Source organism: Tachyglossus aculeatus, chromosome 21 (assembly GCF_015852505.1).
Source record: "Tachyglossus aculeatus isolate mTacAcu1 chromosome 21, mTacAcu1.pri, whole genome shotgun sequence".
NCBI lineage: Eukaryota > Metazoa > Chordata > Mammalia > Monotremata > Tachyglossidae > Tachyglossus > Tachyglossus aculeatus.
Genome location: NC_052086.1, coordinates 25224613 through 25239066, shown reverse-complemented (window position 1 = coordinate 25239066; position 14454 = coordinate 25224613).

Here is a 14454-nt window from a genome sequence, read left to right as displayed (position 1 = left end):
TGGGAGCTCTAGCTGGAGGATAATTCAACGATGTTTCATAGTCTGGGCGAGTAGCTCTTTATTTGCCAGGGGCAGGGGGATATCGGGAGGCTCTCCTAAGCCCTTAGTGCAGTGCTCTGCACACAGTAAGTGATTAATAAATATTACTGATTGATTGAAGACAAAGTGAGGGTGTAATATGGGAACCCCATTCCTATGGACAAGGCAGAGAGGGCACGTGGAAGGCAAGAGAGGGTTCCTATAGGACTCTCCGCCTGGAGCCTGTCTCTTCCTCCTGCCTGAGGTCACTGTGCCTGTGTCACTATTACTCTATTTATTTATTTTACTTGTACATATCTATTCTATTTATTTTATTTTGTTAGTATGTTTGGTTTTGTTCTCTGTCTCCCCCTTTTAGACTGCGAGCCCACTGTTGGGTAGGGACTGTCTCTATATGTTGCCAACTTGGACTTCCCAAGAGCTTAGTACAGTGCTCTGCACACAGTAAGCGCTCAATAAATACGATTGATTGATTGATTGATTGATTGTGCCACTGTTGGGACTGCCACAGCAGCAGGTGGGACAGCGAGTCGTGTCAAAAACCCAGTTTGGGCCACACTTGACCCCGAGTGCTAATACCATGTAAAAATCAATCCAGGGAAAGGGGCTGCTCGATGCGCCTAGCTGAAAGAGAGGCCTTTGTTTTTTTGCTAACCCCTGGGCCTCCAGAAATGCTGTACTTCATTGCTTCCTCTGCCTTACCTGCCTGTTGCTTGCACTCGAATCTAAGAAAATCACAGCCCCTTGCTTCAGCCCTTTGAAAGCGCGGCCTCAGCGAATGCTTTGTGAGAAGAAAATGTTTTAATTTCATTTGGATTATTTCTTTCCTATCTGGTAGGGGTGCGTGTGGTGTTTATAATTACCCCTGAGAATGAACAGCGAAGCCATTCCTCAAACAGCTGCATGGCAAGCTAGAGGATGCCAGGCAGGATGGCGTAGGGAACACCAATTATTGCCTTGGCTTCCCTTGGTTTAGCTTTCTAGGGCTAAGCGAAAGTTTGGCTCAAATGGAGTTGCCCAGGTCCTGCTACTCCCCTGCTCGGACCAGGATCTCCCGACGTCCCAACCGACAATCTCCTCATGGGGATGGAGGGTCATCCATATTCCACGGCACGGCTCTGAGCCTGGAGCAAAGCTGGACAATGTTACCACCGGGGATGAGGCCTCAGAGCCATCTCCCAATAATTAATAATAATATTTATGAAATGCCTATTCTGTAACAAGCACCGTGCTCAGCTTTGGGGTAGATGCAGTATCATCAGACTGGATACAGTCCCTGTCCCACATGGGGCTCACTGTCTGAGGGAGAACAGGTATTTTATCCCCATTTTACAGATGAGGAAACCGAGACGTTCAGTGACATGCCTCCGATCTCACAGTGGACCGGTGATGGAGCTGGCAGTGCAGAGATCTACACGAAACCAAGTTTTCTGCCCACGATAAGTGCTCAGTGAGTATGGCTGGTTGATCGATGGAAAGTGTGGATATCTGAAATAGCAGCATGGCCTAGGGGATAAAGCTTGGGACTCAGAAATCAATCAATCAATCAATCAATCGTATTTATTGAGCACTTACTGTGTGCAGAGCACTGGACTAAGCACTTGGGAAGTACAAGTTGGCAACATATAGAGACAGTCCCTACCCAACAGTGGGCTCACTCTAATCCCAGCCCCGCCATTTGTCTGCTGTGTGACTTTGAGCAAGTTGCTTAACTTCTCTGTGCCTCAGTTACATCATCTGTAAAATGGGGAATAGGATTGTGAGCCCCATGTGGGACAGGAACTGAGTCCAACCTGATTAACTTGGATCTAAATTACTTATTTAATCATATTAATGCCTGTCCCCCCCGTCTTGACTGTAAGCTCATTATGGGCAGGGAACATGTCTGTTAATTCTGTTGTACTGTACTTTCCCAAGTGCTCTGCACATAGTAAGTGCACAATAATACCATTGCTTGATACCTGTAAATATGTATATATGTTTGTACATATTTATTACTCTATTTATTTATTTATTTTACTTGTACATATCTATTCTATTTATTTTATTTTGTTAGTGTGTTTGGTTTTGTTCTCTGTTTCCCCCTTCTAGACTGTGAGCCCACTGTTGGGTAGGGACCGTCTCTATATGTTGCCAACTTGGACTTCCCAAGCATTTAGTACAGTGCTGTGCACACAGTAAACGCTCAATAAATACGATTGATTGATTGATTGATAGTCTACCTCAGGGCTTAGTATTCATTCATTCATTCATTCATTCATTCAATCGTACTGTGTGCAGAGCACTGACTAAGCGTTTGGAAAGTACAGTTCAGCAATAAAGAGAGACAATCCCTGCCCACACAGTCTAAAAGGGGGAAGACAGACATCAAAACAATTAAACAGGCATCAATATAAATAAATAAAATTATAGGTATGTACACATCAAAACTAGTATATGAGCATCAATATAAATAAACAGGATTACACATATATACATATAACAATGCCTGGCACATAGTAAGCGCTTAACAAATAGTGGACAGGGAATGTTACTGTTCATTGTTGTATTGTACTTTCCCAAGTGCTTAGTGGGGCATCAATGTAAATAAATAGAATTACACACACATATATATATATATATATATGTATATATATATATATATATATATATATATATATATATATATATATATATATATATATATATATATATATATATATATATATATATATATAACAGTACCTGGCACATAGTAAGCGCTTAACAAATAGGGGACAGGGAATGTTACTGTTCATTGTTGTACTGTGCTTTCCCAAGTGCTTAGTCGGGCATCAATATAAATAAATAGAATTACACATATATACATATAACAGTACCTGGCACATAGTAAGCGCTTAACAAATAGGGGACAGGGAATCTTACTGTTCATTGCTGTATTGTACTTTCCCAAGTGTTTAGTACAGTGCTCTGTACACAATAAGTGCTCAATAAATACAACTGTATGAAAATACATCTGTATTTTCATGTATTTTCATGTATTCATGTATTTCCATGTATGTACAGATGCATTTTCATCTGTAAAATGGGGATTAAGACTGTGAGCCCACCTTGGGACAACCTGATCACCTTGTAACCTCCCCAGCACTTAGAACAGTGCTTTGCACATAGTAAGCGCTTAATAAATGCTATTAAAAAAATACCATTAAAAAAGGACACTTTAATGCAGCGTTCTCCACACAGTAAGTACTCAATAAATACGACTGACTGACTGATTGTTTGAGAAGCAGCGTGGCTCAGTGGAAAGAGCCCGGGCTTTGGAGTCAGAGGTCATGGGTTCAAATCCCAGCTCTGCCATCAGCTGTGTGACTTTGGGCAAGTCACTTAACTTCTCTGCGCCTCAGTTACCTCATCTGTAAAATGGGGATTAAAACTGGGAGCCCCCCGTGGGACCACCTGATCACCTTGTAACCTCCCCAGCGCTTAGAACAGTGCTTTGCACATAGTAAGCGCTTAACAAATACCCTCATTATTATTTTTATTATTATTATCCCCGTCTTTCTACACTCCCAGAAGCGGACATGGCCAGGAAAGTAGGAGGGGGAACTCCAGGGAAGCAGTTGGGCTGCCGCTGAGGGCAGGAGGGGTCGAGGCGGACCGGGGGGCAAAGGAAATGAGGCCAGAAGGGAAAGTGGCCGGAATGTTTGGGCCGCTCTTGGGTGCTGCTCCCCTTCAGGCTCTCGGACTATTCTGGTTCATGCGGGAAGCCTTCCCTCTGATGGCGGCTGTGAGCCCACTGTTGGGTCGGGACTGTCTCTATGTGTTGCCAATTTGTACTTCCCAAGCGCTTAGTACAGTGCTCTGCACATAGTAAGCGCTCAATAAATACGATTGATGATGATGATGATGATGATGATGGCGGCAGCTCCTGGTTGCCAACTAGCCTTCACCCTGCCTGTACGATGGACCGCTGTGTTGGAGTTTGGGCAATCAGGCTTTAAGGTCAGCCAACCATTTTCTCCAGCTTGACGGTGTGTTTACATTGTAGGGTTGCACGCAGCAATCATAATAATAATAATAATGATGATGGCATTCGTTAAGCGCTTACTATGTGCAGAGCACTGTTCTAAGCGCTGGGGGGATACAAGGTGATCAAGTTGCCCCACGTGGGGCTCACAATCTTTTAATCCCCATTTTACAGATGAGGCAACTGAGGCTCAAAGAAGTTAAGTGACTTGCCCAAGGTCACACAGCAGACATGCGGCAGAGTGGGGATTTGAACCCATGATCTCTGTCTCCAAAGCCCGGGCTCTTTCCACTGAGAAGCGCTTCCTATGTGCCACACACTGTACTAAGCGCTGGGGTAGATACAAGCTGTTCGGGTTGGACACAGTTCCCGTCATTCATTCATTCAGTCGTATTTATTGAGTGCTTACTGTGCGCAGAGCACTGTACTAAGCGCTTGGGAAGTACAAGTCGGCAACATCTAGAGACGGTCCCTACACAATAGCGCGCTCACAGTCTAGAAGGGGGAGACAGAGAACCAAATGTAGACAGCTCACAGTTTCAATCCCCATTTCACCAATTTAGGCACAGAGATGAGAAGTGACTTGCCCAAGGCCACACAGCAGACAAGCGGCAGGGCCATTCGTTCGTATTTTCCGAGCGCTTACTGCGTGCAGAGCATTTTACGAAGGGCTTGGGAGAGTACGACATAACCGACGTGCGTAGAGGGCAATCATGTAGGTTATTAATTAATATCCCTGAACTCGCTGAGCTTAAAGGACTGGAGAATGAGTCCCTTCTTCATCCGTAATGATCTCAGCCTAGCGGACATACTGGGAGGCAGGACTCCAGGGTTTGGACCCTGCTACCGTCCTTTGAGAAGCAGCATGGCCTAGGAAAGAGCGCGGGCCTGGTAATCAGAGGACCCACGTTCTAATCCTGGCTCTGCCACTTGACTGCTGTAAGACCTTGGGCAAGTCACTTAGCTTCCTCAGTTTCCTCATCTGTAAAATCTGTTCTCCCTCCTACTTTGACTGTGAGCCCCAAGTGGGATATCATCCTCTACGTGGATGATACCCAAATCTACATCTCCAGCCCTGATCTCTCTCCCTTTCTCCTGTCTCACATACCCCCCGCTGCCTTCAAGACATCTCTACTTGGATGTCTTCCCATCACCTCAAACTTAACATGTCCAAACCAGAGCTCCTTATCTTCCCACCCAAACCCTGTCCTCCCTGTGACTTTCCATCACTGTAGATGGCACCGCCATCCTTCCTGTCTCACGAGCGTTGACATTATCCTTGACTCTTCTCTGTTATTCAACCCACATATTCTATTTGTCTGATGGCTTGACACCTGTCCACATGCTTTGTTTTGTTGTCTGTCTCCCCCTTCTAGACTGTGAGCCCGTTGTTGGGTAGGGACCGTCTCTAGATGTTGCAACTTGTACCTCCCAAGTGCTTAGTCCAGTGCTCTGCGCACAGTAAGCGCTCAATAAATACGATTGAATGAATGAATGAATATTCAATCCATCACTAAATCCCATCAGTCCCACCTTCACAACATCGCTAAAATCGCCCTTTCCTCTCCATCCATACTGCTGCCATGTTAATACAATCCTTCATCCTATCCAGCCTGGATTACTGCATCAATCAATCAATCAATCAATCGTATTTATTGAGCGCTTACTGTGTGCAGAGCACTGTACTAAGCGCTTGGGAAGTCCAAGTTGGCAACACATAGAGACGGTTCCTACCCAACAGCAGGCTCACAGTCTAGAAGGGGGAGACAGACAACAAAACAAATTAACAAAATAAAATAAATAGAATAAATATGTACAAGTAGAATTTAAGTGACTCGTGCATCCCCTTGCCATTATGACCCCCCCCCCCCCACTCCAAATGATGAAACTGTTTTTATCTAACAGCCGCCACTCACTTCGGTGTCGCTCGATTCCCTCCGCTCCTGCTGAGGGGCGGCCTCCCCCACGCACGCTTTTCATTCATTCAATCGTATTTATTGAGCTCTTACTATGTATCAGCCTCCTTGTTGGCCTCCCAGCCTCCTCTCTCCCCACTCCACTCCATACTTCACTCAGCTCCCTGGATCTTTTTTCTACAAAAACTTTCGGGACATGTCACCCAGCTCCTCAAAAGACTCTAGTAGTGAAGCAGCTTGGCTTGGTGGATAGAACAGGGAACTGGGAGTTAAAAGGTCATGAGTTCTAATCCCAGCTCCACTGCTGTGTGAGCTTGGGCAAGTCACTTCACTTCTCTGGGCCTCAGCTCCTTCATCTGAAAAATGGGGGTTAAGACTGTGAGCCCCACGTGGGACAGGGACTGTGTCCAACCCAATTTGCTTGTATCCACCCCAGCGCTTAGTACAGAGCCTGGCACGTAGTAAGCGCTTAACAAATACCATCATTATTATCCACCTCCACGTCAAACAAAAACTCGTCACTATTGGCTTTAAAGCACTCCATCACCTTGCTCCCTCCGACCTCACCTCGCTGCTCTCCTTCTACAAAGCGCTTAGTACAGTGCTCTGCACATAGTAAGCGCTCAATAAATACGATTGATTGATTGATTCTACAACCCAGCCCCCACACTTGGCACCTTCTCACTGCACCTCGATCTCACCTGTCTCAAAGCCGACCCCTAGTCCACATCCCATCTCCGGCTTGGAACGCCCTTCCTCCTCAAATCTGACAGACAATTACTCTCCCCTGCTTCAAAGCCTTATTGCAGACACATCTCCTCCACGAGCCCTTCCTTATAATAATAATAATAATGGCATTTAGTAAGCGCTTACTATGTGCAAAGCACTGTTCTAAGCGCTGGGGAGGTTACAAGGTGATCAGGTTGTCCCACAGGGGGCTCACAGTCTTCATCCCCATTTTACAGATGAGGTAACTGAGGCCCAGAGAAGTTAAGTGACTTGCCCAAAGTCACACAGCTGACAATGGTCGGAGCCGAGATTTGAACCCATGACCTCTGACTCCAAAGCCCGGGCTCTTTCCACTGAGCCACGCTGCTTCTTAGTCACGCTGCTTCCTTGACTAAGCACCCCTCTCCCCCCATCTCCCACTCCGCGTCACTCCGACTTGCTCCCTTTGCTTTTCCCCCATCCCAGCCCCACAACACTCAGGTACATATCTGTAATTCATTTGTATTGATGTTTGTCTCCCTGCCTCTAGACTGTAAGCTCGCTGTGGGCAGGGAATGTGTCTGTTTATTGTGTTGTACTCTCCCAAGAGCTTAGTTCAGTGCTCTGCACACAGTAAGTGCTCAATAAATGCGACTAAATGAATGAACAGATGAATGCTAAGGACTGTGCCCAATCTTCATATACTCTTAGTACAGGACACTAAGGGAATGATTCATAAACATTACAGGTCCAAGGGAGGGATCCAGCAGTATGGCCTAATGAAAAAAGCCTGGGAGTCTTGAGTCCTGGGCCACTTCATTCAATCGTATTTATTGAGCGCTTACTGTGTGCAGAGCACTGTACTAAGCACTTGGGAAGTACAAGTTGGCAACATTATAGAGATGGTCCCTACCCAACAGCGGGCTCACAATCTAGAAGCAGGGGTGGGGGGAGACTTGCTTACCGTGTGACCTTGGGCAAATCACTTAACTTCTCTGTGCCTCAGTGTCCCCCTATGTGAAAATGGGGATGTTACCTGTTTTCCCACCCCCTTAGCTGTGAGTCCCATGTGGAACCCAGATTGTGTCCAGTCTACTTGTATTTACCCTAGCGCTTAATATGGTGCTTGACATGTAGTAAGTGCTTAACAAATACCACAATTATGGCCAGAAGTAGCAGCTGTTCTTTGCTAGTATACACCCCAGCGCTTAGTACAGTGCCAGGCATATCATAAGGATTTAAGAAATATCATAATTATTATCAGGTCCAGAAAAGGGACTCAAATCCTATCCTTCCTAGGAGCAAAATAACAGCTTCATTCAGCCCTAAGTATAAAATTGATGGAGAGAAAGCTGAGGAACGTTCCACTTAAACCCTCACAGAGGTGATGAAAGAGCATCTGGCCACCATGTTCTGACTCTCTGCCAAAGCTTCCCTGGCGATGCTCCTAACCAGCGGATAAGATTATCAGGAGAGACATTGTTGTGGGATCTGAAGAAGCCCTATTTCCTTGTACAATCAGCCCATTAATGGGGAACTGCGTGTTACTTGAGGAGCATCACCGTCACATAATAGACTAAATAAAGGTTCCTACCCCCTGAAAATCAATACTGGATGAGTAGTGAAGCAATCAGAGGGTCTAATGGCTTAGTGATCGACCCACGAGGTTACATGTTCTGCTCGGACAGTACATGAGGGTTGGCAGGTATGGAGAGTTGGCAGCTGGATAGTCTCCTGACCATGGAATGAGCCATCCACCGAGTGACCTTTCAATGTCAGGGTCCAGGGAGAGGGAAGGCGGAGTCTTGGGACTGGAGTCTGGCCATATCTCAAGGTGAAGGCATCAGCCAGTGAAGGGCAGTGGACTCATTCCCAAGCTTCCTCCTTCAGCTGCATGAAGGCAGCTTCCGCAGGCCATCCTCCAGTGGCTACCAATCAATCTGCACATCAGGCAGAAACTCCTCACCCTGGGCTTCAAGGCTGTCCATCCCCTCGCCCCCTCCTACCTCACCTCCCTTCTCTCCTTCTCCAGCCCAGTCCGCACCCTCCGCTCCTCCACCGCTGATCTCCTCACCGTACCTCGCTCTCGCCTGTCCCGCCATCGACCCCCGGCCCACGTCCTCCCCCGGGCCTGGAATGCCCTCCCTCTGCCCATCCGCCAAGCTAGCTCTCTTCCTCCCTTCAAGGCCCTGCTGAGAGCTCACCTCCTCCAGGAGGCCTTCCCAGACTGAGCCCCTTCCTTCCTCTCCCCCTCGTCCCCCTCTCCATCCCCCCATCTTACCTCCCTCCCTTCCCTACAGCACCTCTATATATGTATATATGTTTGTACATATTTTTTTACTCTATTTATTTATTTATTTAATTTATTTGTACATATCTATTCTATTTATTTTATTTTGTTAGTACGTTTGGTTTTGTTCTCTGTCTCCCCTTTTAGACTGTGAGCCCACTGTTGGGTAGGGACTGTCTCTATATGTTGCCAATTTGTACTTTCCAAGCGCTTAGTACAGTGCTCTGCACATAGTAAGCACTCAATAAATATGATTGATGATGATGATGATGATGATCCTCCACCTCCACGACAGGGCGAACGGCCCCAGAGAGAAGATCTGAACAGAGGCTGTCTCCTATCCACACTACTGAGCCCCCCGTGGGGCAACCTGATTACCTTGTTACCTCCCCAGCACTTAGAACAGTGCTTTTGCACATAGTAAGTGCTTAAGAAATGCTATTATTATTATTATTATTATTATTATTATTATTATTATTATTATTATTATTATTATTATTATTATTATTCGCTGGTGCACTCATCAGCTTCCTGAAGAGTTGCTCCACCCACATCTCTCCTCTCCCCACCTTACCTATTTGCCCTCTGCCCATCCGCCAAGCTAGCTCTCTTCCTCCCTTCAAGGCCCTACTGAGAGCTCACCTCCTCCAGGAGGCCTTCCCACACTGAGCCCCTTCCTTCCTCTCCCCCTCGTCCCCCTCTCCATCCCCCATCTTACCTCCTTCCCTTCCCCACAGCACCTGTATATATGTATATATGTTTGTACATATTTATTACTCTAGTTATTTATTTATTTATTTTACTTGTACATATCTATTCTATTTTATTTTGTTAGTATGTTTGGTTTTGTTCTCTGTCTCCCCCTTTTAGACTGTGAGCTCACTGTTGGGTAGGGACTGTCTCTATATGTTGCCAATTTGTACTTCCCAAGCGCTTAGTACAGTGCTCTGCACACAGTAAGTGCTCAATAAATACGATTGATAATGATGATGATTCCTCAACAAGCTCTCTTCGTTCCTCTCCAGCCAACATTCTAGTTGTTCCTGGTTTCAGCCCTCCTGTTACCATCCCCTTGCTCACGCTGTTCCCCTATCTTGGAAAAAAACTCCCTCCCCAAATCTGACAGACTACTGGAAGACCACTGGAAAGTGCACGGGCTTGCGACTCAGCAGGACCTGGGTTCTAATCCTGGCTCTACACTAACCTGCTGTGGGACCTTGGGCAAATAACCTAACTCCTCTGTGACTCAGTTCCTTCCTCTACAAAATGGGGGATTCAATACCTTTTTCCCTCCTACTTAGAATGTGAGCCCCATGTGGGACCTGATTATCTTGTATCTACCGCAGCGCTTAGGACAGTGTCTGACACATAGCGCTTAACAAATACCATAAAAAAATGTGGGGTAGCACAATAAGGAGAATCAGAGAGAGGCGGCTAGGAGACATAAGTTTAAGGTACAAGTCACGATCACATGAAGCACATGAAGAAGAATTGTAATCGTGGAAGTGAAATAAGTGGTTTCATTATGACTAAATTGCGTTTTCACACATTTACCGTTGAGACTCAATATGCAAAATTGCAAGGTGGTGAAAATGTTTTAAATTTAGCTTCAGCTTTGCACCAATTTAAATTCCTCTCTCTGAGACAGCTCTTCACGAAGAAGCCCACATTTTTCCAAACAGTACTGTGTTCCCACCTCTAATAGAATACTGATCAGTACATTGGGAAATGCAGCTTGGAACAAGTAATGTATTCTGACCATTAATCTGCTCAATTGTCTTCCAGTATTACCCACCAGCTTGCAATTATGCTATTAATAAGTCACATAGATTTACTCTGGGCAACTACTTGATTTAAAATGAAGAACCTCAGGTATTTCATGTATTATTAAAACATCATTGTGTACTTGTAATTCAAAAGCACAGAAAAAAACAGAGAAAACTACAGTCAAACCCAAAGTTTGCACGTCAAATGCTTAATCATCCTCGGGTATATTGTCATTCATTCATTCAATCGTATTTATTGAGCACTTACTGTGTGCAGAGCACTGTACTAAGCGCTTAGGAGAGTACAATGTAACAACAGACACGTTCCCTGCCGATCCAAATAATCTAAAATAGACAAATCACTTCTCATATTTTGAGAAGTCAAATAAGGACATAAAACGAAACTTAGGTTTGATGATTTGCTTTTTCCCGGGAGTTTAAAATTCTTGAAACCATCATTCTTGGATATATGATAATGCACTTTCAGAGGAACACCTGCTTTGTTCTTCCTTGTGACAGTTAGCCATTTAACTGTAATAAAAAGACAATCAAGGCAAGAAAATGACAGCTCGCTTTTCATTTTTCCAAACTATTTTTGTCTACCAAAGTCATAATGCTGGATTTGAGAACAATTAGCATGCTCCCTAATCACAGCCAAGGCAGCTGCCTTGAAGGAAGTGAAGATTAAGTAATCCTGTAGATTTTCCTTCCTCTGTAACTGGCATGTGATAATAAACAACGGTGGGAAAAATCGTTCTAAGCGAGCCATTTCAGTTTTAACTCGTGATCTGATTCTAATCCACTGGTGTTTATGCAAAATGGAAAATGTATTTTGGGCGAGGGGGGCACCAAATTAGACCTTTTTTAACAATTCGATCCTTCCCTTGAAAGAGTGAAAGGCAGGAAATGCGTAATAAGGCTATTAAAAGAGACCAGTCCTATATAAAGGGAAACTATTTAGGTACAATTGCACACGGCCCTTTCCAGCTACTGCCAGCTTCATCTGCACCCTGCAGCTCCTTAAATCCCTTTTGATTCAGAAAGCCGTTCCTGATTAATGTCAGCAAAGTGAGGTTACCATGCACCTAATCCTTAGTGACAAGTCTTTGCCCCTAGAATCATTTCTTCCTGAGCCCCAACCCCCAGAAAGTTTTGACTGTTAACTCCTCCATGGAAGGGACCACATCTTTCACTTTTCTTCTTTTTTCCCAAATGTCTAGTCAGTTTTTTGATACTATATTTATTGAGCGCTTACTGTGTGCCCAGCGTGGAACTAAGCATCTGGGCGATTACAGCCCATTAGAGTTGGATTAACATGGTCCCTGCCTGCAGGAGTTTACACACCAGAGGAGAAGACAGACATTAAAATAAATTACAGATGGATCATGTACAGAAGTGCTTCGGGGCTGGGGTGGGATGAATAGAAAAATGCTAAAGAGGTACAGACCCAATTGAATAGTTGATGCAGAAAGCGGGGGTGATTGGGGAATCACTGAATTAATGGTATTTACTGAGTACTTACTATGTAACTAAGTGCTTGGGAGAGTACAGTACAACAGAGTTAGCAGACACATTCCCTCTCCACAATGAACTTACAGTTTATATTAATGCAATATATAAAGGAAATGAAATTTCATTGACATTTCAAAATATATAAAGATGCGCACCTAAGTGCTGTAGGGTTGAGGGTGGGGTGAATATCAAATTCATTCATTCAATCATATTTATTGAGTGCTTACTGTGTGCAGAGCACTGTATTGAGTGCTTAGGCTGAGGGGTCACAGAGCCAAATGCACAGGAGACACAGAAGGGAGAGGGAGCCTGGGAAAAGAGAGCTTAATTAACGAAAGCCTCTTACTTTCTGTATGATTGTGAGACAGCACCATCTCCAAATTAAAGACAAGTGCATTATTCTATTACTTCTCCTACGGAAGACAGTACCAGATTCTTGAGTAATGTCACCAATCCCAGCCACAAACCTTCCCTAATATCAAATGGTGGGGCAAGATGACCAACTGCAAAAACCCAGTATGCAGTCAGCTCACTGGTGTTGAAGGAAAATTCACAATAACACAGCTGGGCTGGGCTGGAAATGTGAAGAGAATGTGATGCCCAAGCAACTGTGGCAGTGTTGCCCGAAAGGGGAGCGACAACCAAGAGGAAGAGCTGAATAAATGATTTAATCACCTAATGAAGCAGTCTCAAATGATGAAATAATAGTGGATGGTTGGGAGACCCCAGCAGCTGAAAGATCAATCAATCAATCATTTGTATTTATTGAGCACTTACTGTGTGCAGAGCACTGTACTAAGCACTTGGGAAGTACAAGTTGGCAACATATAGAGACAGTCCCTACCCAACAGTGGGCTCACGGTCTAAAAGGGGGAGACAGAGAACAAAACCAAACATAATAACAAAATAAAATAAATAGAATAGATATGTACTAGTAAAATAAATAAATAAATAAATAAATAAATAGAGTAATAAATATGTACAAACATATATACAGGTGCTGTGGGGAAGGGAAGGAGGTAAGATGGGGGGGGATGGAGAGGGGGATGAGCCTGGCATGCAGCAATCTCCCTGTGAAGATCCAACTGCCAAGAGGCAATCTTAAAGACAGAGGTGGGTCCTATGAAGGACAAACACATCATTGTAATAACTGTGGTATTTGTTGAGTGCTTACTGTGTCCCAAGCAATGTATTAAACGCTGGGGTAGATACGAGATAATCACGTTGGTTACAGTCCCTGTCCCACACTGGGCTCACAGTCTATGTAGGAGAGAAGAAAAGGTATTTCAAATCCTTTTTGGTGATGAGGAAACTGAGGCCCAGAGAACTTAAGTGGCTTGCCCAAGATCACACAGGAGGCAATCGATGTCTGTTTCTTCCCCACCCCCCAGACTGTAAGCTTGTTGTGGACAGGGAATGTACCTGATTATTGTTATATTGTACTCTCCCAAGCCCTTAGTACAGTGCTCTGCCCACAGTAAGTGCTCAATAAATACAATTGAATGAATGAATAATAATAATAATGATGGTATTTGTTAAGTGCTTATTATGTGCCAGGCACTGTATCAATCAATCAATCAATCACTCATATTTATTGAGCACTTACTGTGTGCAGAGCACTGTACTAAGCACTTGGGAAGTACAAGTTGGCAACATCTAGAGACAGTCCCTACCCAACAGTGGGCTCACAGTCTAAAAGGGGGAGACAGAGAACAAAACCAAACATACTAACAAAATAAAATAAATAGAATGGATATGTACAAGTAAAATAAATAAATAAATAGAGTAATAAATATGTACAAACATATATACAGGTGCTGTACTAAGCATTGGGGTGGAGACAAGCAAATTGGGTTGGACACAGTCCCTGTCCCATGTGGGGCTCACAGTTTCAATCCCCATTTCACAGATGAGGGAACTGAGGCCCAGAGAAGTGAAGTGACTTACCCAAGGTCACACAGCAGACAGGTAGCGGAGTTGGGATTAGAACCCAGGACTTTGTTCTCTCCACTGTGCCATGCTCCTCCTTGAAGTGGCAGAGCTGGGATCGGAGCCCACATCCTCCAACTCTCAGGCCCGTGCTCTTCCCCAACAGCTTCACATCGGCTCCGAAAGGAACCATCTTAATAATCACGTAATGTGATGAGATGGTCAGGTAGACATCAGTCCTTCTAGGCACACTCACATTCGTGGGTAGGAGTTCACCATCCAGGAGTT